Source organism: Erythrolamprus reginae, chromosome Z (genome assembly GCF_031021105.1).
Source record: "Erythrolamprus reginae isolate rEryReg1 chromosome Z, rEryReg1.hap1, whole genome shotgun sequence".
Classification (NCBI taxonomy): domain Eukaryota; kingdom Metazoa; phylum Chordata; class Lepidosauria; order Squamata; family Dipsadidae; genus Erythrolamprus; species Erythrolamprus reginae.
Window position 1 is genome coordinate 46,988,105 of NC_091963.1, and position 27,124 is coordinate 47,015,228.

The following is a 27,124-nucleotide window of genomic DNA, read 5'->3' on the forward strand; positions in this document are numbered from 1 at the left end:
AAAGGAAGATAGTAAAAAAATGATAATAATAAAAAAAGGAAAACAAACTGATCTTTTTTTAAAAAAATATTTTTAATTAATTATCATGAAAAAACAAACAGGACAAACCCACCTTTAACATATACTGGGGCAACAATTACCCCGTTCATTGTAGAAGTCTTTCTAATACAGAAAAGGGGTATATTAAAATTTGCAAAATCAACACAATAGTTAAAATGAAAAGAAGAATTTTTGTTTTTATAAAGTTTTACCATTAATAATGACAATTATAGAAAAATAAACTATTTTTATACATTAACATTACTTTCAAGTCATTTAGTATTTTTTTATTTAACCATATATAAATCTGATCCCAAATATTGTAAAAATCCGATTCTTCTTGATTATTTAACCGCCTTGTCATCATATCCATTTCAGCACATTCTATCATTTTCCTTATTACTTCGTCCTCCTTGGGAATGTCTTCTCCCTTCCAATTTTGTGCATTTACTATCCTAGCCACTGTCAAAATATGGGTAATTAATTAAGTAAAATATATCTTCTGGGGTTTTCTTTATTTCCTGTAGGGTAATTTCTTTTATCAATTTTTCTATTTTATTCCAATATGATTTAGCTTTATGGCAGGTTCACCACTGGTGATAGAAGGAACCTATTTCTCGCTTACATTTCCAACAATTTGGGGACATGTTGGGGAACATCTTGGCAATTCTGTTGGGTGGTAAGTGCCAACTATAGAACATCTTAATCTGGTTTTCTTTTAATGAAACTGATTTAGTTATTTTCCAGTTGTATGTCCAAACTTTTCCCCAGGTTTCTAAGTCAATTTCGCTTCCTATATTTTTACACCAACTTATCATATTGTCTTTCAAAGTCTAGTCTATATTTTTACATCCTATTTTGTATTTATATGCTTTCCCTATTAGTTTTCTCTGGTTTGTAATGAATAAATTTCCTAATTTTTTTTTACTCTTCCTAAATGTGTATATTTTAGCATCTCTTTAATGCCTAGACTGTATCTGTGTGTATTGCCACCAATCAATTATTATTCCCTCTTCCTGTAGTTTTTGTCTTGATTTTAATTCCATTTGATCATCTATTAATTTTTATATTTCGGTATCTTCCCTTCCTGCATTAGGTTAGGGTGGCAAATTGCTTCTATTGGAGAGATCCAATCTGAGATAGTTAAGAAATGATCTTTCTTTCTGTCTTTCTAAACCTCTAATAGAGATTTTCTCATTATATGTTTTTTAAAATAGGAATGCGTTTTATCCTTATCATACCAAATGAAGGCATGCCAGCCAAGCATAAGGTCATAACCTTCTAGGTTTAATATTCTTCTATTTTCTAAAGTTAGCCAATCTTTAATCCAGGATAGGGCTGCTGCCTGGTAATATAACTTCCAATTAGGTAACACGAAACCTCCTCTTTCTTTTATATCTTCTAATGGACTTAATTTTATTCTCGCCTTTTTCCCCTGCCATAGAAATTTCCTAATAATCTTTTTTAACTCTCTAAAAAATTTCCCTCCTGGAATTAAAACAATACCTTAGGCAATATATTCGTTTTAATTGTTGAAATTCTCCCCATGAGAATCTTTTTTAATTTTGCCTATAAGTTTCATGTGGTTATCATTTTTTAAATGGAATTTGGCTGTAATCCAAATTCCTAAATATTTCACTTTCTTAACTATCTTCATATCCGTAATGTGTTCTAATTGTCTTTTCTGAATTTCTGTCATATTTTTAACTAATAATTGTGTCTTATTTCTATTTATTTTTAAACCTGCTAGTTCACCATATTCTTCTATCATTTCTATTAAATTAGGTATTGATGTTAAAGGGTTTTCAACTATAAAAGTCACATCATCTGCAAAAGCTTGCACTTTATAAGTTTCTTTTCCTATAGTTAATCCTTTAATTTTGTTATTTGCCCTTGTCTTTATCAACAGAACTTCCAAAGTTAATATAAACAGTAAGGGTGAGAGAGGACAACCCTGCCTCACACCTTTAATAATCTCAAACTTTTCAAGTTGTTCATTATTTAGTATGATTTTTGCTGTTTGATTTGAATATATTGCGTCTATTACATTTAGAAATTTTGTTCCAAATCTCATTTTATTTCATTGCATTTTGATAAATGTCCAATCTACATTGTCAAAGGCTTTTTTTGCATCTAAAAATATTAATGACATCTGTGTTCCTGGATGTTGTTCATAAAATTCTAGAATATTAATAATTGTTCTTAAATTGTTTTTTATTTGTCTGTATGATAAAAAAAACATTGTGGTCTTCATATATCATATCATCTAAAATCTTTTTAAGTCTTGATGCATAAATAGAGGTAAATTTTTTGTAATCCACATTTAATAGAGAAATAGGTCTGTAATTTTGTATCTTATCTTTATCTGAGCCTGTTTTGTATATTAATGTTATTAATGCCTCCGACCAGGATTTGGGAATTTTACTATCCATTATAATCCGATTGAAAATTTCTAGCATATCTAGCATTGCTTTCTATTTTATACCATTCTGCCGGTATGGCATCCGAACCAGTGGCTTTGTTATTTTTTTGATTTTTTAAAAATTGTCAGCAATTCAATCATGGTGGCTATTTAACCTTGTTTGTTGTTCTTCTGATAGCAGAGGTAAATCCAAGGGGTTTAAGTATTTGAAAATGTCTTCTTCTTTTATTGCCTCTCTCTCTTATATAACTCTTTATAAAATTCCTGTACTATTTTTGCTTTTTCATCGATTTTAAATTTTTTCATACCTTTATCATCTACTAGTTTCTTTATTATTTTTGATTGTATATGTTTTCTTAGTTGATATGCTAGCCATCGTCCTGACTTATTTGCATGTTCGAAGTACAGTGTTCCCTCGATTTTTGCGGGTTCGAACTTCACGAAACAGCTATACCACGGCTTTTCAAAAATATTAATTAAAAAATACTTTGCTGTTTTTTTCCCTATTCCACAGTTTTTCCCGCCCGATGATGTCATACGTCATCGCCAAACTTTTGCCTGCCTTTAATAAATATTTTTTAAAATAAACTTTAATAAATAAACATGGTGAGTAATAATCTAAATGATTGCTAAGGGAATGAGAAATTGCAGTTTAGGGGTTTAAAGTGTTAAGAGAAGGCTTGTGATACTGTTCATAGCCAAAAATAGTGTATTTACTTCCGCATCTCTACTTCGCGGAAATTCAACTTTCGCGGGCGGTCTCGGAACGCAACCCCCGCGAAAATCGAGGGAACACTGTATTGCTGTTTGGCTCTTTTGATTTTTTTCAGCTATTTGGTTTTGTTCTATAAGCTTTATTTTGTCCTTAACTAATTCTATTTTTCTTTTTATCTCTCGGTCTTCTGAGTTATGCTGTGATACTACTTCTAATTCCTTTAGTTCTTTTTTTAATTGTTCATATTGTATCTTTTTTTCTTTATTTTTCTTTGCAATATAAGAGATTGTTAAACCTCTGATATATGCCTTTACAGTATCCCATAAATTTTGTGGAGATGTTTCTGAGTTTTTATTAATTTCTTAAAAAAATTCTAATTCTTTCTCTATCCATTCCCTGTATTGTGGGTCTCTTATAATATTTCTATTCATCTGCCAATTTATTTGTTTCTTATATCTTTTCCAATATGTCACTAAGGGATTATGATCTGCCCATGTATTTGTATCTATCTCTATTTATTTAATTTGTTCTATGGTTGGAAAACAAACTGATTTTAATTGTTTAAGTTAATATATGTATTATTAAGTAAAATAAAAATACTTGATATATTTAAAAATCAAATACAATTCTAAGTTATAATTAAAAAAAGAAAGTCTTAAATTAAAAAAATATTGATTATCTAAAAGAAAGAAAGAGAAAAATAGAAGAGTTAAAGGAGATAAAAGAATATATCAACAGTATTTAAGGTAACTTATATAAATGAAAAAGTATTTCCAGATATAAACAATTTAATTTTCAATATAAAAATACTGAACTGTAATGTCTAAATTATATATCCAAAGAAAGAGAGAAAAGTAGTTTTAAAAAGAAATTAAAAGGGAAAAGAGAAATATATCAACAATGCTTGAAATAACTTGTATAAGTGAAAAGATATTTCCAAAACTATGCAACTTAATTTTCAATATAAAAGTGTAGAAATCAGAACATTAAATCAGTTAATATAATTATTATTAATAAATAGAAAACAGGGAGTTACCAAATATATCAGTTAATTGTACAATATAGAAATGAAAATTAATAAAAAGATTCAATGCTAAAACATTAACTTGACTCATTAAAAAAAAAGAATTTAATTAAATTCATACAATTGTTTATAAATCTGTTTTAACCCTAAACCTATCTATACTGTAAAGCAAAGAAGAAAAAAAAGGAAAGAAGGAAAAAATTAATATCAAATTGAGTCTAATAGGAGAGGGCAGGGGTTCACCAAGGAGGAGGGAGAGAAATGGGTTAGCAGTTCATTTTACTATGTATATTTTTATATAGGAGAAATTTTCACCAGTAAGATTGTAAAAAGCAAAAGGAAAAAGACTTAAGTCCAATCTTCAGGTTTTCCAGTTTTATGCTAGTAGTCCAAACTTAAGACAGTGTCAGTATCCAAAATCTAGATGGTTTCTTAAAAATAGAAAACAAAAATTAATTTAATTTTTTTATGGTTAGCAGTCCTTATTGTTCATTTATAATCCAATTGTAGTCAGTTATAGTCTAGTTATAATCCAAATTGTGTATCAAAAATGTCAGGCTAATAGAGAGTAAGGAAAAGTTTCTTCAGTTCAAAGTGCAAGTGAATTGAAATAAACTTAATTTTTTAAAATTCCCTATAGTTTAATAAATCCAAAAATAGGGATAGTAGGAAAAATAAATAAATCTTATGCTAAATCAAAGTAAATCCAGGTATAGATCCAATTATGTTAAAATGTGTCTAGTCCTTTGTCTGCCCTTAATCCTTTAGTCCTTTGTCTTCTCAGAGTGTTAAGTCTCCATCTTGTATAACTGTTTTCCTGTTGTTACTGTAACTGCGGTTGAAACATAAATTCACACTGAAATCCACACAAAAGGAAGGAGAGCTACAGTTTTAATCTTCAGTTTCAATTTCCAAGTAGAGTTCTATCCAATCTTTATCCCCTCAGTTCCACTAATTTTAGTTGAACTTTCCAGGAATAAAGTCAAAAGAAAAAGTTTTTAGAATGCTCTGATATAGACACTGTAATTTAAAAGTGAAAGCTGTTCCGTTTTTCCCCCCCTTTCTTCTAAGCCAGCGTTTCCCAACCGGTGTGCCGCGGCACACTAGTGTGCCGCGAGACATCGTCAGGTGTGCCGCGGCGAGAGGCCGCGGAGGAGAGTGGGCGGATCGGGCGGGCAATGGGGCAGGGCGGAGAAGCCAGGGGCGCGTTTGGCCGGAGGCACCTACTGCCGCACCTCCCTGCCCCTGCCTCCCCACGGTGCCTCCGGCCAAACGCGTCCCTGGCTTCTCCGTCCTGCCCCATTGCCCGCCCGATCCGCCCACTCTCCTCCGCCGCCGCCTCCTGCCTTGGGGCGAGCAATCCGGGAGTCCGGGACTGTGTGGCTTTGCGCCATGAAGAGAAAACGGCCGACTTTTCCCTGCTGCCGTTTTCTCTTCATGGCGCAAAGCCACACAGTCCCAGACTCCCGGATCGCTCGCTTCTCCGGTCAGCAAAGCCATCTGCCCAGGAAAGCGCCGCGCTGGCCGGAGAAGCGAGCGATCCGGGAGTCCGGGACTGTGTGGCTCTGCGCCATGAAGAGAAAACGGCAGCAGGGAAAAGTCGGCCGTTTTCTCTTCATGGCGCAAAGCCACACAGTCCCGGACTCCAGGATCGCTCGCTTCTCCGGCCAGCGCGGTGCTTTCCTGGGCAGATGGCTTTGCTGACCGGAGAAGCGAGCGATCCGAGAGTCTGGGACTGTGTGGCTTTGCGCCATGAAGAGAAAACGGCAGCAGGGAAAAGTCAGCCGTTTTCTCTTCATGGCGCAAAGCCACACAGTCCCGGACTCCCGGATCGCTCGCTTCTCCGGCCAGCGCGGCGCTTTCCTGGGCAGATGGCTTTGCTGACCGGAGAAGCGAGCGATCCGGGAGTCCGGGACTGTGTGGCTTTGCGCCATGAAGAGAAAACGGCCGACTTTTCCCTGCTGCCGTTTTCTCTTCATGGCGCAAAGCCACACAGTCCCAGACTCTCGGATCGCTCGCTTCTCCGGTCAGCAAAGCCATCTGCCCAGGAAAGCGCCGCGCTGGCCGGAGAAGCGAGCGATCCGGGAGTCCGGGACTGTGTGGCTTTGCGCCATGAAGAGAAAATGGCAGCAGGGAAAAGTCGGCCGTTTTCTCTTCATGGCGCAAAGCCACACAGTCCCGGACTCCCGGATCGCTCGCTTCTCCGGCCAGCGCGGCGCTTTCCTGGGCAGATGGCTTTGCTGACCGGAGAAGCGAGCGATCCGAGAGTCTGGGACTGTGTGGCTTTGCGCCATGAAGAGAAAACGGCAGCAGGGAAAAGTCGGCCGTTTTCTCTTCATGGCGCAAAGCCACACAGTCCCGGACTCCCGGATCGCTCGCTTCTCCGGCCAGCACGGCGCTTTCCTGGGCAGATGGCTTTGCTGACCGGAGAAGCGAGCGATCCGGGAGTCCGGGACCGTGTGGCTTTGCGCCATGAAGAGAAAACGGCCGACTTTTCCCTGCTGCCGTTTTCTCTTCATGGCGCAAAGCCACACAGTCCCAGACTCTCGGATCGCTCGCTTCTCCGGTCAGCAAAGCCATCTGCCCAGGAAAGCGCCGCGCTGGCCGGAGAATCGAGCGATCCGGGAGTCCGGGACTGTGTGGCTTTGCGCCATGAAGAGAAAATGGCAGCAGGGAAAAGTCGGCCGTTTTCTCTTCATGGCGCAAAGCCACACAGTCCTGGACTCCCAGATCGCTCGCTTCTCCGGCCAGCGCGGCACTTTCCTGGGCAGATGGCTTTGCTGACCGGAGAAGCGAGCGATCCGGGAGTCCGGGACTGTGTGGCTTTGCGCCATGAAGAGAAAACGGCCGACTTTTCCCTGCTGCCATTTTCTCTTCATGGCGCAAAGCCACACAGTCCTGGACTCCCGGATCGCTTGCTTCTCCGGTCAGCAAAACCATCTGCCCAGGAAAGCGCCACGCTGGCCGGAGAAGCAAGCGATCCGGGAGTCCGGGACTGTGTGGCTTTCGGCCGGGCTAACGGGAGGCGGCATGAGGCCGGGCGCTGGGGACGTCTGGGAGGGCGAGGAGGCTGATGGCTGCTGCGCACTCCACTCTCTCTCCGGCTCTCTCTCGCTCTTTCTTTTTCTCTCTGTTGCTGGCGTGGTGAACGAGAGAGAAAGAGAGAGAGAGAAAAAGGAGGGGAGAGAGAATGAGAGAAAGAAAGCAAGAGAAAGAGAGGGAAAGAAAGCAAGAGAGAGAGAGAAAGAAAGGGGGGAAGGAGGGAGAGGGAAAGACATAGAGGGAGGGAAGGAGGGAGAGAGAAAGAGAGCAAAAAAGAGAGGAAGAAAGAAAGAAAGAGGAATGGAGAGAAAGAAGGGAAGGAAGGAAGAGAGAGAAAGAGGGAGGGAGAAATAGAGTGAAATGGAGGAAGAGATTTTTTTTTTTGTCCAAACTTTTCTTTAGCCCCCCCGCTCCCCCTTCAGTGTTCCCCAGAATTTTGAAAACATGAATAATGTGCCGCGGCTCAAAACAGGTTGGGAAACACTGTTCTAAGCAAACTGGCAAGTTGTTTTAACTTTTTTCTTTCGCCTTAATTAATCATATAAATTGTTCTGTTTTCAATTAGTTGTGTAAATAATAGTCTCTTTACCTTCTTTTTCTTCTTTATCGGTCTTTTGTCAGTCAGACTTATTTGTCTTTCTTTTGCTTCCTCTTTTGATGGAGGTGCCGCTATGGCCGGGTACCGAGCATTCGGAGCCCGGATCTTTGTCGCTGGTGCTGCGGGGCAATCCTACACCTTCGGGGCATCAGCGGCTACCCCCTGGATGTTCAGAAGCCTCCTTTTCTGAATTGGACTCTCCGGGTCCGATTGGATCGCTGTTGGTGCGACTGCCAGGGCAAAACGGAGGTCCGGGGATGGAGCTTTGTCCCCAGTCTACCAGCGCGGCTTAGCTGCCATCAGGAAGTCCTAGAATTAAATTGTTAATTTAATATGGCATCTCCCATTTTTAAAAAGCCTTTACAAATGTACAATATGAGATAAATCGAATGAAAAATTCTAAGGAAAATATTGTTATTTGGCAATATGTAATTCAGACAGATGGTAGCCCCATGGATGAAAGCGCGATATGGGCCATAGGTATGTGTTTCAGGTAGCGGTATGGGCATTGATTCCCATCCATGCACTTCCAGTCCACTCCGCCTGAATGGTGGTCTCAATATTTATTTATTTAATAAGACTTCTATGCCATCCAATACCTTGGTACTCAGGTACTAATGATCAATAATTAAGTTTAAGTGAATCTTGTAAAGAAAAATAATGAAATTTCATCACTTTTCCACTTATTAGGCAACACACTCCATCTCTAATAAATTCTACTAAGCATGATATGTTAGCATTCAATTCCAATTTATTTTTGAAGTTTAGAAACCTTTCCTTTATAATATGTTGTTGAATCATAGATTTAGATTATTCATAAATAACTGAGGGTAAGACTGTAAATTTAGAACCTCCATAGGAAATGGAGGGATATACAGTGTTAAGCCTATGCAAATTTAGATTCGAACCCATTTGAAAAATAGGATTGTTCCAATTTGTATTACTGAATTGATTCAAATATAAAAACTATTTGAATAATTGATCATAGATATTAATTGAATCAATTGACGTTAAAGTTCAAATTGTTATAGAAATGGCTAATTTATACCTTTATATAAAAGTGAAAAGTTGGATTTTGATGTTAATATCTTATTTTACTGCACTAAAAGGAGTTGGAAGTCAATGCCCTTTTTTCTTTTTTGCCTTTGCTTTCCCCCACTTTTCTTCCCTTCTTCCCTACTATTCCCTAACTTCCCTACTATCCCTACTATAACTTTCCTAACTTCCCTGCTTTTTTATATTTATATTTTCTTTGCATGCTATATTATAAGCTAATAAAATTGGTAAAACATGACAGTTCAATTTACATATTTTCTATATCAAACAAAGAAAGTCAATGATAGGAGATCTTGACAGTAGATCATGAATTCTGCCTTAGGCATAAAGTCAGCCAAGTGACTTTGGGCTAGTTGCTTTCTCTCAAGCCTAAGAAGATGGCAAAGGGAAACCACTTTTGTAAAACCTTGCAAAGAAAACTGCAAGGATTTATCCAGTGGTGGGATTCAAATTTTTAAACAACCAGTTCTGGGGACATGACTTATTTGGGGGGTGTGGCTTGGTGGGCATGTGACTAGGTGGGCATGGCTAGCTGGTCATGTTACTGGGTGGGGGTGGCTACATATAAAGGACTACTCAGAAGGCTGAAAAAAGGTGATTTATGACTGGTCCTCACACTTATGACCATTCTCACATTTATGCCTGTTGCAGCATTCTTAACAAATGTGGCACTCATTTTACAACTATGGCGCTTCTCTTCATCACATGACAAGATAGGGTGCAAAATGTAAATTGTGAGGACAGTCATAAGTGTGGAATAGTGAAAAATCACTTTTTCAGTCTTCTGAGTACTCCCTATGTGCACCTGGCATGGCCAAGTGGTCATGTAACTGAGTGGCATGGCCATCTCAATGTCAATCATGTTGAGGGGTGCTTCTCCTCACCTGGCCTCTTGTGACCATGGTGATGCGGCAGTGGTCATAAGTGTGAAAAATGGTCATAAGTCACTTTTTCAGTGCCATTGTAACTTTGAATGAACTGCTGTAAATCAAGGATTACCTGTACAAAAATACAAGAAGCTTCTTTGCTTGCAAAAAGCTGCCCTAAATACCAATCATTAGATTAGAAATACCTGAAAGCTGGAGTTACAAATCAGGCAGGATGCCAGAGCACCTTGAGAATAGTTAAAATGGAATGATAAGTATCAGCAGCCAACTCCTGCCAATAAAGTGAAACCCTTTAGTGGAGAGGTCATTTAAGCTCTCCAGAAAGAGCACACCCAGGAGAAACAATCCTTAGATCCATTTGCACCACTTAAAGATACCAGCTGGTCTCACTTACCTCATAAGATATCCTAAGGAAATCATCCAGATTTAAGGAAAGATCACATGCTCCCCAGAAAGGCAGTAAAAAGAAAAATCAGTGCCAAGCTTGTATCTTGCCTCTTGGAAGTACATCCCAAAAGAACAGTGCCAAGAACCACTAAAGTAGTGAAAGAAGATCCCCTCCCTAGATAGAAAAAGCACTTAAGATAAGCCTAACTAGAATGAAGCAAAGGAGCAAACAAAGTTGCTGTTTTTGCCAGAAATTGAAGGCCAGACACTCAAGGTGGGCTGACAGTTGCGGTGGGTCTGGACAACATGGCCACCATTGACAAGGGAAAGAGGTGGAATGATTGCGCTAGCAAGAGTGATCATCCAACATGCCCAGCGCTTCGCATGGGGCATGATGGTGTTCCTGAGGGCAGAGTAGTGAGCCACAGTATAAAGAGGCAGGCTCACCACTTTCCGTTCTCTTTCCTTTCAGCTCATTGGCATTGTTGCAGGCTGACGAGCCAGCAGCGGTGGGAAGCAAGCGGAGCAGGCTCCTCAGAAGAAGAAGCTGAAGTTGACCCTCCCAAGCTCCTGGGATTGTCGCAATTGCCAGGAGCAGTACGAAGTTTTGGCAAGGGGGTGGGGGAGAGTGGCCGGGATGGCTAGGTTTCCATGTGGCAGCGATGATGGAGAATTGTTCCTTCCCCTGGCCTCCTCAGCTTGTCGGTATGGTGGCAGGCCGATGAGCAAAGTCTTGGGCCGCATGTGGGCCAGAAGTCCACCTCACCCAGCTCCTGGGATCACCGCGATCCCTGGGAGCACTGCGAGGTGTGTTGGGGATGGGACTGGACATGGTCCCAGGCAGCAGTGGGGTTGTGGCAGCTAAGCGCAATGATGGACGGGGCCTTCACTCTTCAGTGGGTTGGACTTTATGGACAGTGCGGCAGCTGGGGGCTCAGCGGTCACCACACCCCCACACCCCATTCTATGCTACTCTCCTTCCTGAAGCGTGTGGGGAGACTGGGCTCGGCAGCAGCTGGAGCCTTCCCCCCACCTTTCTAAAGCTCCAGATGGTTGTGACAGGGCAGGAAGGGACAGTGCGCCACCGGGTTGGGCTGTGAGCCTAACAGTGCCTGCGAGCCTGTGTAGTGTCTGTGTCTGCTGGAGTTGCATGAGGCCTCAGACCTCATCTGCAGGGGGGGGGGGGATTCCTTCCAAAGCTGATCTCCCCACTCCTAGGGACTGCGCTCGAAGGGGCTGGGTATAGCTGACCTGGAGGAGCTACAGAACAATTGTGGCCACACAGCTGCTGGGGAGCTTGGCAATTGCCAGAGCCCTTTCCTCCTTCCTTCTGGGCTCCAATGAGGTTGGCCTTTCTAGGATCTTGGTCCTAATGAGACAAAAAGGCTATGAGTTATAATAAAAACTTAAGGATATATGATTTAATGATAAATGATGAAATGATAAAATAAAATTGTATAAATTAAATGTTAATGAACTTATATAATAAAATGAGAAACTGACTATGATATTAAATGCTAATTTAATATTTTGGTCAAGTTAACAATGAGACAATAACGGGAAATAGCTTGGTTAGATTATTAATCTACTTAATGAACTGAAACTGAATGGAGATCATTGCTTGTAATGTTGTGAATTATGGGTAATATATTTTATGAGTAATATATTTTATTTTACCCAAGGCCTGCTGTTTTGTATTGCACCACATGGATTTTTTGTTTGCTCCTCAGGCAGGGACAATAAATCAGATAAAATGTACATTTTATTTCTCTATGTCATCTCCATTTCATAAAAGCATGTTAAATTGATCAATTACTTTGATAGGACATATAGCACATACTGTTATTGTGCGACATTTTGAAGGTAGGAGTATAGCACTATCTGTACTGTACTCACATATCTCAATAAGTTTCTCATGACCTAAAACGGTCACCTAACATCAAAAATGTCATCAAAAAAGCACAACAAAGAATGTTCTTTCTGCACCAACTCGGAAAGATCAAACTGCCCAAGGAGCTGCTGATACAGTTCTACAGAAGAATCATTGAGTCTGTCATCTGCACTTCTATAACTGCCTGGTTTGGTTCTGCAACCCAACAAGACCAACACAGACGTCTTTCAGAGGAAAATCAGAACTGCAGAAAAAATAATTGCTGCCAATCTTCCATTGAGGATCTGTATACTGCACGAGTCAAAAAGAGGGCAGAGAAAATATTTACGGACCCCTCGCAACTGGACATAAACTGTTTCAACTCCTACCTTCAAAACATCGCTACAGAGCACTGCACAGCAAACCAATGAGACACAAGAACAGTTTTTTCCTAAACGCCATCACTCTGCTAAACAAATAATTCCCTCAACACTGTCAAACTATTTAGGAAGTCCGCAGTTCTATTACTACTAGTTTTTTTCTGATCATTCCTATCACCTATTTCCTCCAACTTATGACTGTATGACTGTAACTTGTTGCTTGTATCCTTAAGATTTTTATTAATATTTTTTCTTCATTGCTTATGTGACTCCTATGACAATCTTTATTTGTTTGTTTGTTTGATTGATTGATTTGTATGCCGCCCCTCTCCGTAGACTCGGGGTGGCATACAAGTATTGTACCTCATGATTCTTGACAAATGTATCTTTTTCTTTTATGTACACTGAGAGCATATGCACCAAAGACAAATTCCTTGGGTGTGCAATCACACTTGGCCAATAAAGAATTCTAATTCTAATTCTAGCCGACATTCAAATGCAGGGTAAAGAGAATAGTGCAGTACTAGCGTCAGGTCACCAAAGGGCGTTAGAGCTGCAAAGATGAGCTGCGTGATCACAGGCCTGTAGTATTGGTTCCCAGCAAGGCCTGGGAGTGTTTGTGCTCCCTTTTCGGTCTCTAAATAACTGTAAAGTTTCCTTTTTTTCTTTTATCACAGTTATCCTGGGCAAGTCAGAGCCTAGATCCGATAGTTTGAGATGGAATTTGGGACCGGACCTCAAGGGCTGAACTGGAAATTTCAGCCCAGGCTGGGGATGCGGGAGCAAAGCAAGAGTTGTGGAATTGAGTGCTGATTCGGCCAAGGAGGACCATTGGGCCCAGGAGGAAGACGTTTGCTGTTATTCCCCCACCCGACCCAAAGGGGAGAACCCCATCAGGGGGGGAGGTGTTGATATTTTGATGATAGTGTCCACTTGGCAAGAGGAGAGTTTGACCTCAATGGGGCAAGCAGCAGTGGACCGGCAGGTCATGGTGCCAGATTGCCTGATGAGGGGCTTGGCCCCAAAGTTTGTAGCATGGCTTGGCTCAATGAAACAAGCTGCTGTCATCCCCCCCATACCAAAGGGGAGACCCTCATGGGGGAGTTGTTTGTTGATAATATTCGTAGCTGTTGGCCCACTTGGCAAGAGAAGGTCTTGACCTTGATGGGGGCAACCAGCAGCGGAACCACAGGTCATGGCGCCAACTGAATTGGAACTTATTGATAAGAATCATACAGGGATGAATACGAGGCTTAATGGAACCTGCAGAGGTGCCTGCATGAGCTGGTGCAGGTTTTGGGGGAGTAGAGAGCCTAAATAGAGATTTGACCCCCTGCTGTGGTGGTATGGGGCGGAAAAAAGGAGCTAGCAGCAACTGTGTGTTCTCCTTTAGCACCTTTTGGAAGGTGATGGGCTGCCCCTCATTAGGAGCCCAAGGCGTACCTAGCTCGGGTGATTGGGGAGGGATGCCCTTGGGACTCAATGCTGGAAGCCTACAGGCGACAAGTCAGGTGAAGCCTCCAGACATGCTATGAGCATGGCTAAGAGCAAGGAAGATGAAGGCCAAGTTCAAGGCCAAGGTCAAGGGCATATTTCCTTATGGGCAAGGAGCTTTGCCCATAGTTGCCCAGGAATATTTGAACATGAGTTCCACCCCATTTGATTTCTCTATAGGTCCAGATTTAAATTAATAGTTACCCATAAATCCCAGCTTTGTGGTCTGTGTGTTTATTCCGGTGTCAGTCGCAAATTGAAGGCCGACTGCTCGAGGTGGGCCAACAGTAGCAGCAGGGCTGTACAACACAGCCACCACCCATGAGGGGATGAAGTGGGGTGATCATGCTAATGAGTGCAATCACCCGGCATGCCCATCACTCTGCACAGGGTGTGATGGGTGTTCCTGAGGATGGAGTGGTGAGTCACAGAATAAAGAGGCAGGCACACCACTTTCTGCCCTCTTTCCGTTTGGCTCGTCAGCATTGTTGCAGGCACGTGCCCACCCTCCCCTTATCTCAGTGGGACTATTGATCATCTACTGGGGCTAAGTAGGATTTTTTTTGCGGCCGCAATGCATTTAGGTTTCAGACATTTTTTCTCCTACTCCACACCGGGTGGATGGGGATAGGAGTGCTTAGGGGGTGCTTAGCAGGATTGTTTCATAGGACTAGATCAATTGGATTAAACCCTTTGGTCACTGGGGATGGCAATATGGGGCAGAAAAAAGGGTCTAAAAACAACTGTGTGATCTCCTTTAGGGCACCTTTTGGAAGGTGATGGGCTGCCCCTCACCAGGAGCCCAAGGCGTACCTGGCTCAGGTGATCGGGGAGGGGTGCCCTCGGGGCTCACCTGCTGCAAGCCTACGGGCGATAAGCCAGATGGAGCCTTTCCACATGCTATGAGCATGGCTAAGGTCACGGCGAAGGTCAGGTTCAAGGTCAAGGGCATCTTCCCTTTGCTCAGCAAGGAGCTTGGCCCATAGTTTTTTATCTATCTATCTATCTATCTATCTATCTATCTATCTATCTATCTATCTATCTATCTATCTATCATCTATTTAGTCAAACAATTATAGAGTAATAATTTGTACAAATAAAACATTAGATAAGTAATGATAAAAAGTAACAAAAGAAGACGATAGGACAGGGACGGTAGGCATAGCGGTGCGCTTATGAACGCCCAGGAATGATTGAACTTGAGTTCTGCCCATTTGATTTATTTCTACAGGTCCAGATATAAATTAATAAAGTGGCCCATAAATCCTAGCTTTGTGGTCCATGTGTTTATTCCGGTGTCCGTCGCAACAAACAGACACAGGAAGTAGCCGGATTTCTGAAGCTGCTTCTTTTCAGGAACAGAGATTAACATTTTTCCTTTGAAACAAAGCTAAATAGAAAAAACTATCCCATCAATAAACACAGGATTAAACATCATCAAGCACAGAATTAAACTTCACCAAAAACCAGCAGCAGTGTAAAAAGCTTAAAACAACCCTTCCCCTTTAAGAATGTCAAGCAAAGAAGGAAACAAACCTTGGAGACAGTAACTCTAAGCATTACTGCCAAGAATGTAATAAGGGTTAATGGAGAGGCAGTTTCTGTAAGCAAGACAATAAAGATTAGGCTATAGAAACAACAACAGAGTGTGTAATTTCTTACAGGATTAACCCAGTAAAGTGTGTTTGGGGGGGGGGGGTTCTTCTAACAACTGTTTCTCCAAACTGCTTACAAAGTTAACAATTGGTTTTAGCAACATGGTGAGAACTGATAGAATCCAACCTCTGGATTTTTCTAGGCAGTTTCCAAGTATTGGACATGTTTCAATGGAACAACAAGAACAACGGAAATATTATATCAGGTTATTTTATCCGATTCAGCACAGTCTCATCAGAATTTAACTGAATTTATTGAAATAAATGCAATGAAGATTTGTACCGCACTGGCTTATGCCAGGTGAAATATGACCAAACTATTCTTCTTTTTTAAGGGGGAAAAAAAAGATAAGATTTCTTTTGATATGTCAGATACAATTGTTATAGCCTTCTACACTATAATTTCTTAATGGCATTTCTTGGTAAAAGGAATATTTCAGCTCCAGCTCCACTAATCTCTAATTTATGACTTTGGCTGTTCTCCACTCCATTCTATCCTTTTAACTCTAGCCAAACCTGTAATCTTTCTAATCATTATGGGTGTCAGATATATGGTTGTGTAAGATGCATTTTAGACATGAAAAGTCATCTGTTTTCTCTTTTTGATCAATATGTGACCTTAATACAGGCACTCACTGTTTTTTCATTAAACCTATTTTTCAGGTAAATATTTTCAAATGTTGCTATGTGAGTAAAATGGTGACAGAAAAAATAAAAGGTTTAAAGAACCAGTAAAATTTCATAACATCTTTGCCAACCTAGAAAGAAAACAATTTTCTAAAACTGCACATACACATACCTTCATATACATGCAAGGGAATTAAAATATACAGTTGCAAAGGCATGCAGGCATAAGAGAGGAGTAAAATGTACATTTGGAAGAATTATCAAATTACAAAAGCATCAAAGTAAGTAAATTATTATAGCAGTGCCATTCTCCCTAAAAATAACTTTATGATTACAAAGAGCAGAACATTTCATGTGAGTGATGATCATTTTCATGCTTAGGAACTTTTAGTGCATCCACTAAAATGACTTTCAATAAGCTGCATTTCTCATGAAACCAGATTTCAGATTTCAGAAACTTGTCACTAAGATTGTCACATTCAGAAACTTATCACATTTAAAGGTAGAACTAAATTGTTCTTAACCCTGCTGTTCTGTTCGAAAAAACTTCGTAATGTTATGTTCGGGTCACATACGACCCGGACTGAAAACTCTTCATTTGAAGTGCTTATGTTTGGTCAATTTGAAAACTTTTTTCACTTGGAAAGTAGTCTGAACATTTCTGCACACAATGATATGAAAATTGAAATGAAAAAAGTAAATCTTATTGGTTTATTTTGCGGATATATTGCATGCCCCCCCGTTTTTGTGATTTTTTTTCAATTTATGGATAGTTTTGCTTGCAAAATCCATTCTATTTTACTAAAGTTGGTGTGGGATTGGTAGCTTGAACATTTCTGAACATAATGATATGAAAATTGAACTGGAAAAATTGATGCATATTGGTTTATTTTGTTGATGAAATGCATGCCCCCCCGTTTTTTTGAAATAGTCTTCACTTTATGGATAGTTTTGCTAGCAAAATACATTCTATTTTACTAAGGTTGGTGTGGGATTGGTAGCTTGAACATTTCTGAACATAATGATATGAAAATTGAACTGAAATAATTGATGCATATTGGTTTATTTTGCACATAAATGTATGCCTCCCCCCGTGTTCAATTATTTCAATTTATATAAAAATTATGCTGTTAATTTCAAACTTACATTTTTTTTTTTTTAGTAAAATGGATTTGTTTCATAAAATTAGTTCTCTGGCTACAATGTGGTTGATTTTCAAAAGGATATCCCAAATATTTCTAGCCAAATATGTATAAAAAGTGACAATAATGGCACACAGCAAGGCTGAGGGGGGGGCCTTTTGTGGCAAAAATAAACCAATAAGAACCATTTTTTACAGTTCATTTATATTTTTCTTATATTCAGAAATGTTCAATTTAGTATATCAAACCTTTTGGTGGAAAATTCCTTAGGGATTTGTAGCCCTAAAAAATAGAAATTGACATGAAATTCAGAAAGGATGGGGGGAGGGGCTTTTTGATCAAAATAAAAATATAAGTCTCAATTTTTCCAGTTCAATTTTCATATCATTATGTTCATAAATGTTCAAACTAGTTTTCCAGTTGAAAAATTTTTCAAAAAGATCAAATTCAAGTACTTAAAAAAATTCTTTTTGGTCCGGTCACATACGAACAGAAACAGACTCGAAGTGATGATTTTTTTTTTGCCCAGAAAACAATTAGCCACCACCCCAAAAATATTTTTTGATGATCAGCATTGTTAAATTGAGTAAATGAATGCCTAAGATTTTAAAGAATATTTCAGATTTGGAGCATAAAAAAATAAAAAGTGAAAATGGTTGCAAGCAGCTGAGGGGGGGGGAGGCCTTATTTCTGATGTTAAAAAACCAATAAGAATCATTTTTTTCAGTTCCTTTATATTTTTCTTATATTCAGAAATGTTCAAGCTACCAATCCCACACCAACTTTAGTAAAATAGAATGGATTTTGCAAGCAAAACTATCCATAAATTGAAAAAAAATCGCAAAAATGGGGGGGGGCGTGCATTATATCAGCAAAATAAACCAATAAGATTTACTTCTTTCATTTCAATTTTCATATCATTGTGTGCAGAAATGTTCAGACTACTTTCCAAGTGAAAAAAGTTTTCAAATTGACCAAACATAAGCACTTCAAATGAAGAGTTTTCGGTCCGGGTCGTATGTGACCCGAACATAACATTAGGAAGTTTTTTTGCCCAGCAAAAACTAAGCCCCCCACCCCCCAAAAAAAATTCTCATAGAGAGAACCCCTGAAATGATGAAAAGTCATGAAATTTCAAGTTTCAGATATGCAGGGAAAATGTTTTACCGGGGACTCAAACTTGGTTTCGGGTCACATAGGACCCGAACAGAACAGTAAGTTTCAGGGATAGGAAGAAAATATTTAAAACTTCATATGCATAAAGAGCTGATAGATAATTGAAATGTTGGAAAGTACAGAATGTTGAGTAAAGTTTAAAGGTAAAGTACCAAGAGGTCACCTATGTCTCATCATCTGAGAAAGTGCAGACAATTACAGTGGTGAACGAGAGTTGTTTCCTAACATATCTAAAGGCCAATTTATGCTTGGCAATGGTTATTCTATATCAGTGTTGTCAAACCCACCACCCCTGGTCATATGCTGGCCCCACCCAGTTTAGTAAAGGGAAAAAAAGTCCCAATAAATCACATTGGGATGCGAGTTTGACACCCTTTTTCTATCTCTTTCCAACTTGTAACTGCAAATACAAATGATTAAACGTAAAGATTATGCATAAACAAAGCTAGATAGATATTTGCTTTTTTAAAATATATATATATTTTTATTGATTTTTTAACAAAGTTAATATACACACAACATAAAACAGTGCATAGTGAAAAAAATTGCCCACCACCCTGACACATACACATACCCCACCACCATATCGGGGGTGTTTCTTATATAAGCCACTGTAAGCCAAGAGCAAAATATCTAATTACATATTATAGAGTGATTCCAATTTATTTCTTGTAGCTTGGTCTCAGATTCTACTCGTCATATATCTTTTTACTTTGTCCCACCGTCCCATCAGTTGTTTCAATTCAGTTTCATTATCCAAATTTATCCTTTTATCCATCATTTCAAATTGAATATGGTCCACCATGTACCTATACCAATTTTGCCTTGTCCATTTTTTCGCATCCTTCCAACCCAAAACTATTACCGCCTGAGCGCTTTCTATTGCTGCTTGTTTTATTTCTCTAAATTCTCCCATCGCATTGCTTTTAACTAATATTGCCATTTCCTTTGTGATTATCCACTGTATATTTAACATTCTATTTATATCCTCTTGCACTTTTTGCCACAATTCCTGCACTATGGCGCATTCCCAAATCATATGCATAAACACTCCTTTATCTTGACAGCCGTGCCAACAATTACCCCTAACCTTCTGCTGAAAGTGTGCGAGTTGAACGGGAGTATAATACCACTTATGTAATATTTTCCTTCTCATTTCCCTAATTCTTGTATTCTTAGTTTTCCTTATATTTTCTACTATATTTTCCATCTCTTTTTCCTTATTCTCTTCAATTATTTTTGGTAAAATATTTTCCAATTTATTTGCCAATATTTTCATATTGTCTTTGGAGAGGGCGGCATACAAATCAAATAAACAAACAAACAAACAAACAAATATTTTATAATCTTGATTTGCCAAACTGATAGGATGGTAGGACCCAGGCTCTCTTAAATCTTGACCCATCTTCGGAATAGTAACAATTTCTGAAAGCTTCCATGTCTGCGGGATATCACGATTTATTTATTTATTTATTTATTTTATTTATTTTTTGGATTTGTATGCAGGACCTCTCCGTAGACTCGTGGTGGCTAACAACAATGATAAAAACAGCATGTAACAATCCAATCCAATACTAAAATAACTAAAAAAACCCTTATTATGAAAACCAAACATACATACAGACATGCCATGCATAAATTGTAAATGCCTAGGGGGAAAGAATATCTCAGTTCCCCCATGCCTGACGGCAGAGGTGGGTTTTAAGAAGTTTGCGAAAGGCGAGGAGGGTGGGGGCAACTCTAATCTCTGGGGGGAGTTGGTTCCAGAGGGCCAGGGCCACCACAGAGAAGGCTCTTCCCCTGGGTCCCGCCAAACAACATTGTTTAGTTGACGGGACCCAGAGAAGGCCCACTCTTTAGGACCTAACTGGTCACTGGGATTTATGAAGCAGAAGGCGGTCCCTGAGATAATCTGGTCCGGTGCCATGAAGGGCTTTATAGGTCATAACCAATACTTTGAATTGTGACCGGAAACTGATCGGCAACCAATGCAGACAGCGGAGTGTTGGTGTAACATGGGCATATATGGGGAAGTCCATGACTGCTCTCGCAGCTGCATTCTGCACGATCTGAAGTTTCCGAACACTTTTCAAAGGTAGCCCCATGTAGAGAGCATTGCAGTAGTCGAGCCTCGAGGTGATGAGGGCATGAGTGACTGTGAACAGTGACTCCCAGTCCAAATAGGGCTGCAACTGGTGCACCAGGCGAACCTGCGTAAACGCGCCCCTGGCCACAGCTGAAAGATGTTTCTCTAATGTGAGCTCTGGATCGAGGAGGATGCCCAAGTTGTGGACTCTCTCTGAGGGGGTCAGTGATTCCCCCCCCAGGGTAATGGACGGACAGATGGAATTGTCCTTGGGAGGCAAAACCCACAGCCACTCCGTCTTATCAGGATTGAGTTTGAGTCTGTTGACACCCATCCAGACCCCAACAGCCTCCAGGCACCGGCACATCACTTCCACTGCTTCGCTGACTGGACAAAGGGTGGAGATGTAGAGCTGGGTATCATCTGCATACTGATGATACCTCACCCCATGCCCTTGGTTGATCTCACCCAGCGGTTTCATGTAAATATTAAATAGCGGGGGGGAGAGGACTGACCCCTGAGGTACCCCACAAGGGAGCAACCTAGAGGTCGACCTCTGACCCCATCAACACCGACTGCGACCAACTGGAGAGGTAGGAGGAACCACTGAAGAATAGTGCCTCCCACTCCCAACCCCTCCAGCCGGCGCAGAAGGATACCATGGTCGATGGTATCGAAAGCCACTGAGAGGTCAAGAAGCACCAGGACAGAGGATAAACCCCTGTCCCGGGCCTGCCAGAGATCATCCATGAGCGCAACCAAAGCTGTAGCTCTTCTTCTTATACTTCACCTCCTACCTTCATATAAGACCAGGGCCACCATCAGGAATTTTTGGGCCCCATACAGCCTGTGTCTGCCCCCCCCTCTGCCATTTTAAAACTATTTTAAGTCGCCAAGCCACTCCATCCCCCGGGGATCATTTCCCGCTTCACGCCAAGCGAGGCGGTCCCATAGGCCAGTGTTTCCCAACCTTGGCAACTTGAAGATATCTGGACTTCAACTCCCAGAATTCCCCAGCCAGCAAACACACACACCCGGCAGCCACCGGCGAGGAGCTGGAAAGGATGAGGGGGGAGAAAAAGCAAGGTACCAGCAGTCAGGCGGGTGTCTTGAGGGGGCACTCCCATCTGGAAGGAAGGGAAGAAAGGCGAGGGCGAGCTAGGAAGGAAGGAGGGAGGGAGGGGGGAAGGAAGGAAGGAAGGAATGGTAAAAGGGGCGATCAAGAGAGGAATGGGTGAATGAATGCACGGAGAGTGGGAAGGAAGGAAGGAAAGAAAGAGGGAAGGGACAGGAACAGAGGAAGGGTGCAAAAAAGCAAGGAAAGGTGTGAAAGGGGAGAGTAAGAGAGGAAGGAGTGAAAGAAGGGAATGAGGAAGGAAGGAAGGAAGGAAGGAAGGAGAAGGAAAGCAAGAAATGGAGGGAGGGAAGGAAGGAAAGAAAGAAAGAAAGAAAGGGGGAAGGGACAGGAACAGAGGAAGGAAGCAAGGAAACTTATGAAAGGGGAGAGTAAGAGAGGAAGGACTGAAGGAAGGGAGGGAGGGAAGAAGGTAGGAAGGAGAAAGAAAAGAAGAAATAGAGGAAGGGAAGGTAAAAGAGAGAAAGAAAAAGAGCAAGAAAGAAAGCAAGAAAGAGAGAGAGAAAGAAAGAAAGAGAATGAAAGAGAATTAAAAATAGAGAGGGGGAATGAAAGAAATGGAAGGAGGGAAGGAAGGAGAGAAAGCAAGAGAAAGAAAGAAAGCAAGGGAAAGAAAAAAGAATGAAAGAGCAAGAGAGCAAGAGAGAAAGAGATAGAAAGAGAGAAAGAAAGAAAGGCAACTTCAAAGAAAGGCTCACTGAGCATCTCTCACTCTCTCTCTCTTTCTATCCTTCTTTCTTTCTCTCTCTTCCTTTCTATCTCTCCTCTTCCTTTCTCTCCTCTCTCTCAGCCTAATCCTATCAAGTCCACTGCATTCTACTTTAAATTTACAGTCAATTTTGATTGTTCTTTAACATCAACATATTTTTCCTTGTTCTTTTTTAAAATCCCAAATTCTTTCTAAATCTTATTGATTTTTTTAACAGAATTTTTAAAAAAAACCCAAAGTGATAAATAAGAAATAAAGAACAGAGACAGAAAAGAAGAAAAGAAAAGAGGCATAAAAATGTAAAGGAGTAACTTGCAATCTTCTTTATAGCAGTCCTCAGTGTAGTTGTTTTATCCCTTCAGGGGCATGGCTCCTTTAAATTAAACATCAAATGATTCTTCAGCAAAAAGTCCATCACCTTTTTCAAGCTTTGGACAAGGAAAGTCAGTGGGGAAGGCTGATCCACTTAGCAAGCAGGTCACTAACTTATGAATTGTAGCAGTCCACTTAACAAAGGAACCTTATAAAACAGGGCAAAATTCACCCCAGAAATGTCTCACTTAACAATAGAAAGTATGGGCTCCAATGTGATCATATATCGAGGACTACCTGTACAGCTATAACCCACTTTTTTAAAAAAAAAACATGGCTGGAGGAAAAACTTTTGAGTTTCAGGAGGGAAACCAGTTGGGAAAAGGTGGGCTTCATCCCACCGCAGCCATCCCCGAAAGGAGCACCACAAAAAACCTGCAAAACCTGTTCGAACCAGAAACGGGGCTAGGCCATGCCCCCTCCAGCTCCCTCTCATTTTTAATCTCGTCCATCTTTGAGGTGACAGAACGTAATCAGCAGCTTAACTGTAACCTATAGAAGAGCCATTTTTTAAAAAAAAGTTAAGTTGCAGGAGTGGCCGCCGACTGGCCTTGCCGATTTCACAACTCCTCACTTGAACTTCCTTTCTAACAGCGATCGCGAGAGAGACAGAGAGGGAGAGACACAGAGAGAGAGATATGAAGGAAAGAAGGAAAGGAAGGAAGGAGAGAGAAAGAAAAGAGAAAGAAAGGAGAGAGGAAGGAAAGAAAAAAGGAAGGAAGGGAAGAAAGGGAAGAAAAAAGAAAGAAGAGAAAGAAAGGAAGGCGAGAGAGAGAAAGAAAGAAGGAAGGAAAGGAAGGAATGAAGGAAAAAAGGAGAGAAAAAAGGAAAGGAGAGAAAATAGAGAGAGAAAGGAAGGAGAGAGAAAGGAAGGAAAGAAAGAAGGAAAGGAAGAAAGGAGCAAGCAAGCAAGCAAAGAAAGAAAGAAAGACCAAGCAAAAAACCCTGCAAAGTTGGTGTCCCTCCGCCCCCCCACCCCCCCATGTGCCGAAGGTCGCAATCCAGGAGAGAGAGAGAGAAGCCTCTCGCCGCCCTTTTCCCCACACCGGCAGCCCCACTCCGCGGCCGGCCGGAATCAATGAAGCCGTCCCGTCCCTTAAGGAATGCCTCCCCCCCGCGGGGCCCTTTTCTCTCCGCTCCGCGATGGCTGAGGAAGCGCACACGAAGCAACCCGGGAGCTTTTACCGCCTTCTTCATTCTCTCAGGCTCCTCTTCGGCTTACCTTCCCGGAGGACCGCCGCGCTGCCAAAGGCTCTGTCGGGGCTTCGAGTTCTGCCTCGCCTTTTACTTTGCTGAGGTGCTGGCAAAAGAGGGAGGGTACAGTCTGCGCATGTGCAAGGAGCTGCTGACTTGGCGGCAGGATGCTGGGCCCCCTAATTGTTCAATTTGGCCGGGCCTTTTAAGGCCCAGCCAAATTGAACAATTAGGGGGCCCCGTCGGCCTTTTACTTTGCTGAGGTGAGGCAGGCAGCCGGGAAAAGAGGGAGGGTACAGTCTGCGCATGTGCAAGGAGCTGCTGACTGCGGGCCCCCCTAATTGTTCAATTTGGCCGGGCCCGTGACAGGACTCCCAGTAGTACCGGTCTATCGGCGGCCCTGTATAAGACCAGTAAATTCATGAAACCTTAATGTTCAACATTAAGCTTCTTTTTACCTCCAACTTCTTTAAACCCTATAAGTATTGTTAAAAAAAAAAGTAATGAAAGATAAAATGAGGAAATAAGCAAGAAAAGAAAAATCCCCTATTAGCCCACTGGGATCAACTCCAAAATAAAATTCTGTATACCCAGCTAAATCATCATGCCCTAATCTAAGTTTAACACTGCGTCATCATGCCCTATTCTAAATTTGTTAATCCCAATAACCAAAAGGAAAAAATTCCATTTCCCTAATCCTAATTCAGTTAAAACCCTTTCAGCCCTTAGTACATCTTTCTAAAATTCTAATCTATATTTTTTATAATTAATAATTTCTATAATCAATTATTATTTTTATAGAACTTTCTCTTGCCTTATGCCTTGAAAATAAACAAAAAAGAAAAAAACCCAACCTAATTAAAGAAAAAGAAACTTCTCTGAATACCCACCATATCTTTGTGGCCTACTCTAATATTGGCGCTGTGTAGCCAGCGGAATTTTCATGCCCTTTTCTAGTATTAATAACCCCAATAGATAAAGAAAAAAGTTTCCCCCTCTCAAATGCAAATTAGTTTTATACCTTTTTGTAAATTAATTCACTTTTGAAATTGTATTCTAAATATTTTGATGATCATCAGTGAAAAGGAAACTTCTCTCAAAAACCCACTGAAATCAAATTCTCTATCTTTGTGCCCTACTCTAATTTTAGCTCTGCATAGTCAGCAGAATTCTCATGCCCTATTCTAATAGTTATGATCCCAATAGATAAAGAAAAGAGTTTCCCCCTCCTGAATCCAAATCAATTTATACCTACTTATAAATTAATACACTTTTCAAAAATTAAAATCTGAATATTCTGATGATCTCTAAAATCTATTATTAATAGTATATAATCTGTATATTATCAATAATCAGTACAGTAATCTGTATATTATCAGTAAACAGTACAGTATATTATATAAGTTTCATCTTTTAAAAAATTTCCATACATACTCTTCCATATCATCTAAATTATCAATCTTTATCTTTTTAAATCAGTAAGTTTTATGCTTTTAAATCAAAAGTTTGAATATCTTAATTCTAATTCCAAATATTTTGTATCAAATAGCAATTCATTAATTATCCATCAAAATTCATTACATTCCTGATTCTATTTCTGTTTACTCCATGCTAATTATTTTTAATAAAAAGAGCCTATTAACTATACCTTAATTTCCTTAATAATGTTTCCTTAATATTACTTTCTTATGTTTTCCACACTAGCTCAACATCAGTTTACCCCACTTCTCTCCTCCTTGTAAATCAGTAAAATAATAATCATCGTTGATATCAATCTTCTTAAGTAAGATAGTAAAAAGATAAAAATAAAAAAGAACATGTCCCATCTCTATATTCGTTATTTCATTGTTTCCATGTTTCAATATTCAATAATTTATACTTTGAGTTTAAGTTTACCCAAATAATATTTTTAAAGTCTAATAAACCTCTTAAATATATATCATTTTTGTTCCAATCAGTTAGTTTCCCTTTCCTCGAACCATACCATCCCCAAACCAAAGCACATTCCCCCTAGCTTTTTGCTTTTCTTATGGTCTAAATTAATCCAAATTCACACAATCCCCCACTTAATATGATTATGATAATTATAATATTATTTCAACTTTTCCATCTTTCATCTTTTCATGGGGCACCTTCCCTTATAATGTTAATTATACCAAACAACTTTAAATCAATAATACTTAGTAATACTTAGTCAAATCTGAGTCCATATTATAAGTCCAATCAGATCTAAAGTCCACCAATCAGGCCCCCAACAGCGTCCCCTACGTCATCTCCCCTGCAAGAAGGATCGGGTCCGGTTCAGCAGAACCGAGACCCCGGATAGTGGGGATTCGGGACTACCCTCGTGGGAGCAAGGGAGCCCCGTGGCGCCATGGCCATTGGCCCCGCCCATCCCCCATCCAAACATAATTTTAACCATCTCTTGGCATGCTGGTAAAATTACAGTTTCAGCAATAGTATGTGATTTCATTTTCTTAGCTACAATTTCTGCAACAGCATAGCTTGCTTCTTGAGCTTTCTCATTAATCTTTACTTTTTTCTCGAATGTTGCTGCTTGTTTTTTGTTCAGGTTTAGTATTCTCTTGAAGTATGCAACATCTTTCTTTGCTGCATTGGGATGTAATGTAGTTAAGTGTCATTTCAATTTAGCCGGCGCAATAGCATTGTTAGCAAGCTTTTCCCCACAAACAATGCAAATAAGTGATAGATAGTCTGGGTCTCCTGTCCAAGTGAATCCCATAGTTAAATAATTGTTACTGTACTGACAAATCTTACGACGAGAATCGACAGCAACAATTTTCTGCACTGTCAGCAATTTCAGGCAATTGTTCAGTAATGCCAGCTTCATCTAACTTTCATTTTTTAATAAATCAATCCATGTTAGCAGTAAAAATACATTTAGATTTAAACTTTATTGAAAATGAATGCGTATGGCACCATGTGGTCTAACAACGGAAATGGAAAGAATATGAAGGTAAACAAGTACAACAACTAATAACCGCATAGGTTGGTTTTGCCCTAATTTTTTAAATCAATTTTTTCCCTTGTTAGAACTCCTGGCTGGCCCTTGTGGAACCCATGGCTGGCCCATGTGGAACCATGGCTGGCCCT

General features: G+C 40.2%; 1 long non-coding RNA gene across 1 annotated transcript in view; it reads left to right on the forward strand.

Moving 5' to 3' along the window:
* The window catches only part of LOC139154568 (uncharacterized), a 34,197-nt gene extending 21,592 nt beyond the window's left edge, over nucleotides 1–12,605 (forward strand). The window contains exon 3 of the long non-coding RNA XR_011556930.1: nucleotides 10,643–12,605. This is a non-coding gene — a long non-coding RNA (uncharacterized lncRNA). The remainder of the gene's footprint in view (nucleotides 1–10,642) is intronic.
* Nucleotides 12,606–27,124: the final 14,519 nt, after the last annotated feature.